Consider the following 4,448-nt stretch of genomic DNA (forward strand, 5'->3'; position numbering starts at 1 on the left):
AACTATATTCTACAAGGAATTTATAGGGTTAATTGTTGTTCATTGCCCTAAAAAGAAAGAAAAAAAGAAAGAAAGAAAGAAAAGCTTTAAAAACTAAAAGAAAAAAAAAACTGCAATCCATATTTTATTCAACACAAAGTTGGGTAGAATTATTGAATAAAAAAATTCTAAAAAAAAAAGTAATCATAAAAGCATATTATTTAGAATTCAAAAAAATGCACAAGATACCCAAACATATGAACTCAACCCCAAACACAGACATTTGAACTCATACCAAATAACTTTGTATCCCAAACACAGACATATGAACTCCAGATATCTTATCTCAACTGAACGCCTCAAATAGCCCCGTAAGAAGTTTTACCAATATTTAAATATCGAGTCAATTTCAATTAACCAAAATCATAATTTCATCATACTAAATTGTGGATTTTTAAAATTAAATTACAGGTGTAGTATGGAACTCGAAAGTTGATTTCTATTTAATTCTTAAATACTAAAAAGTGTTAAGCTTTTAATTTGTATCTAATAGGTCTTTCAACTTTTAGGTTTATGTTGGACAAGACTAACCTATTTAAATTTTAATAAAACAATTAACATGATAAGTATTGTTAACGCGGGAATCTAGACAAGGTGGGTGACTATCATGCCATCATTAGTGGGTCCTAGTCAGCAAGGTCATTAACTTGTAACAAAATCTTGCAACAGTGTGGTTCTTTACCTCTTACACCCTATAGCTCAAGTTGTGACTTTTGTTTAAAGTGGTGTTGAGGCAAAAATGCATTAATTGTGTACCTTTTTTAAGAAATTCTCCCTCCCTTTAATAGATGTGTTAGGTTCCTCCCACCATTCTTATGGTTTCATGCTCAATGACCAGCTTATTTCTTGTAGATATTGTCTCTTGCACACGGACAAAAAGCTAATCGAGAATTTGATTCAAGTCAGGGGCAACCCCAACATTGCTTGCCTTTCATCTTAGCATATTCCTACTAAACATAGACACACGTCTTTTGGTGATTAAGCCACATGGTAAGATTTTTTAAAAATATTTATAACATTGACCCTACATTCTCGAGCTAGTATCAAACCTTTAGAGGGTGACCCTACTTTAGAGGGTAACATGGTCTGGCCTTCACACGCAACGTTCTCTAGATGAAAAGGGGGGTTGTGGTCACGTGTTTGAAGTTGAAGTATTCCCAGAATATTTTCTATAATCAACAACTTGCCCTTCCTCTCTTCTTTCCTTTTTCCTTGGTTATCTTATGTGTTGAATCATTTTTGTTCGAATCTTAAGTTGGTTTGCTTGTAGATTGTTCCAAAGTCTGTGGTTCATGAATTAAATTAGCCTGGTTCGTTGATTTCTTTGCTGTCGATTCTTGCAGGTTTGGTTTGTCATTTAGAGGTTTCCCATTTTGCAATGTCATACCATGACACTGCTCTTTCCCTGTGTTCCCTGCATTGAGTGGAACTTTCTTGTTACTTGGTAAGAAATCACTCAATTTGGCCTGCAATTAACCGGTGAGCTGGCCCATTTGCATCTGAAAGCTACGGATTGAGGAAGCCTAACTCAGCAAAAGAGTATCGTTTTTCTATATATACTCTTTCAATAGGTTCTCTATTAAGGATGAGGAAGAACTAGATGCCTGTGCGGGCTGGTGATGTTCTTGTACAAGTTGGTGATGTTGCTATTGATGTCATTGGTAATTCTGTGGAATTCTGGTGGTCCACCTCAGTTTACCTACTGGCTGCCTGATATGTCATGCTACATTGGCTGATTTCCACCCCAAGCGAAGTTGGGATGGTTTCTAAACCTTGGGTTATATGCGTTGGAAAAAGGATCATGCTTAACAAAGCATAAAAATTATGGATTTTATGGGCACAAATAATAATTGTGAGGCTCGCCGCATCCCATTTAGCTGGTATCATCAATATGGTTCGCCACCTTAACTTGGCCATTACTTCTTGCATAAGATTGATTCATTGTCATTAATTGTAACAAATTTGTCATGGTAGCCAGTTGCTTTTACAAAGCGATCACAGTTCCCTTATCAACTCCTCCTTGGTCATTTTGCTGTCTACTTGATCTCAAGCCAAAGTCATTATCTTTTCAACCCTCACGGTTTCTTGAGATTCTATCCAGAATTGCCTTCATTTCAGTGTAGGTTTTTTCTAACAGTCCTCTGATAGCTCTAAAAGAGAGCTATAATTTCTAGCTTAATTTAAGCTCATTAATAGATTTTATGTGTTAATTACCTTATTTTGTAAGTATCGAGCAACCACGAGGTAAAATTGACCATTTGATGAGAAACGAGATTAATTTGAAGAAATTTGGAGGTAATTTGAGCATTCAGGCTTCAAAGAAGAGAAATTACCAAAGTGTCCCTATTTGGAACGCCGCAACACTTATTCGTGTATAAGTCCAACGCTCACGCAATGCTGAGAGGCAAAACTTGAAGATACAGGACAACTACCCTTAGCATTCCAAAACTACAAAGATTAACGGAATGCCAAGCATCCACGCACGCCTATAGTAAGTGAGTGTCACAGCAACGTTGCAATGTCATGCCAACGTTCAAGGGTTGCTATCAACAAGAGCGTTGCAATGCTAGCCCGATTTCTATTTAATCTCTCTTTGATTTAGGTTAAAATGATGCTAAATTTTTTGGTTGGAGGCTGAAATTTATGGAGGCCAAGGAGAGGCATGGTTTTCTTCCTTTCCCTTTGTAATTTTGGTATCCAAAGGATAGATTTATGTTTTATTTTGGGTTGTAATTGACGGATTGGATGATCTTTCTTGATTTGTCTATGGATTAAGAGGTAATTCTTCTAATTTCTTTGAGTAAAAGGTTCTATGTCAATTTTCTTGAGATTTCTTTGATTGGATTTAATGTTCTTCAATTCTATGCTTTCTTTCAATCTTGATTTAATTTAGATTTTCATTTATATGTTGGATTGTTGAACCTATCATGTATGCATATCTTTGCTAGTCAATTTCAAACTCGTGCGTTTCTCTAATGTTCGTCAATGATTGAAATCACCTTGGTAGCATAGGATTGAGTGTTAATTCTTAGGTTTATAGGCTGGACTCACCTTAGCAATTCATGTTCAACCTAGGTTCAAAGAACATTTTGATTAGTTAATTAAGCTATCTTTTAATTAATTGACACAATGAAATCCTTGATCTTTATGTATGTGATTTTTAATTCTATATGATCGCTAAAAACCTAATGGAATTAAGAGCATATAGTTTAGTTATGGTTGGCTTTTTAATCTTAATTAATGCCTAGGACGCTCGATTGATTTGGTTTCAATTAGTTGTCGGCCATTATAGAGACTAGATAAATCGTATCAATTTAGTAGTTGTGCATGCATAGAATTGAATGTTTGTTTAATTATCGAGCTCCATGATAGAAATTGCATAGAATCCTCTCTCTTACTCTAGAAATTAGATAGACTCCAATTCTAAATAATATTTACCCCTTGCATTTTAATTTCTTGCATGTTTTCAAATTTTATCAAACAAACCAAAACCCCAATTTTTACTATTTTTCACAATCAAATTTAGCTTAGGAGAGTTTTAATTCTTGGCCACTCTGTGTTTCGACCCCGTGCTTGCCGCTTATGATACTTTTTAGTATAAGAAATAGGATTCGATAATATAAAAATATTTATGTTAAGTAGACGTCTGCAGGCGACAGTAAATCTTTCCCTATCATCCTCTAGTTCCTATCGCAACAGCATTTGCATTTGTTGTGAATTCTTGTTTAGCTGATAGTAGAAAATCTACATTTGTACACAATCAGAAATGCATTTATGTGGGCAGTTCCTTACAAACTTCTTGAATCTGTTCCATGCGTCACTGAGAGTTTCTCCATCTCTTTGCTCAAAATTTGTAATGTCCCTTCAACGCTTAGCATTCTCCGTGGGGGGAGGGGGGAATACTTCTTTATAAACATCTTCGCCATTTGTTCCCACGTGGTTATTTCACCAGGTTCCAAAGAGTAGGCCCATTATCTAGCCTCTTCTTTTAGGGAGAATGGGAAGAGTGACAATCGTATTTCCTTAGGAGTGATGTTTGGGATGACAAATGTATAACAGATCTTCAAAAAGCTCTTCAAATGTACATGGGGGTCTTCTCCAGGAAATCCTCCAAATGGACCAGCAGTCTAGATCATTATCAACTCAAACCTAGCTCCTTCAAAAGTTGGGCGCATAATTCTTAGAGAAAAGTCGTAACGGTTTGGTGAAGTGTACTCCTTTTTTAGTTTGTTGTGATCATGGACTAGGAGTATTAGGTGAATTGGGGCCCCGACATTGTTGTTGGCATCATCGGCCATTTCTGCAATGGTGCTAAGATAGGAATGTGGGGATACTGATTATTCTTGTTGAAGTAAATAAGCTCAAACATTCAACATATTCAACAGTTGTTCACATTTCTTTAACTTTCT

The 4,448-nt window shown here is 35.7% G+C and overlaps 1 non-coding gene across 1 annotated transcript; it reads left to right on the plus strand.

The window, feature by feature from the left end:
• The first annotated feature begins 3,805 nt into the window (after nucleotides 1–3,805).
• Nucleotides 3,806–3,912, plus strand: LOC120068711. Its single transcript, XR_005479336.1, has one exon. It is a non-coding gene; the product is annotated as a small nucleolar RNA R71 (small nucleolar RNA).
• Nucleotides 3,913–4,448: the final 536 nt, after the last annotated feature.

The sequence above is a fragment of the Benincasa hispida genome, chromosome 12, assembly GCF_009727055.1.
Source record: "Benincasa hispida cultivar B227 chromosome 12, ASM972705v1, whole genome shotgun sequence".
NCBI classification, from domain to species: Eukaryota; Viridiplantae; Streptophyta; class Magnoliopsida; order Cucurbitales; family Cucurbitaceae; genus Benincasa; species Benincasa hispida.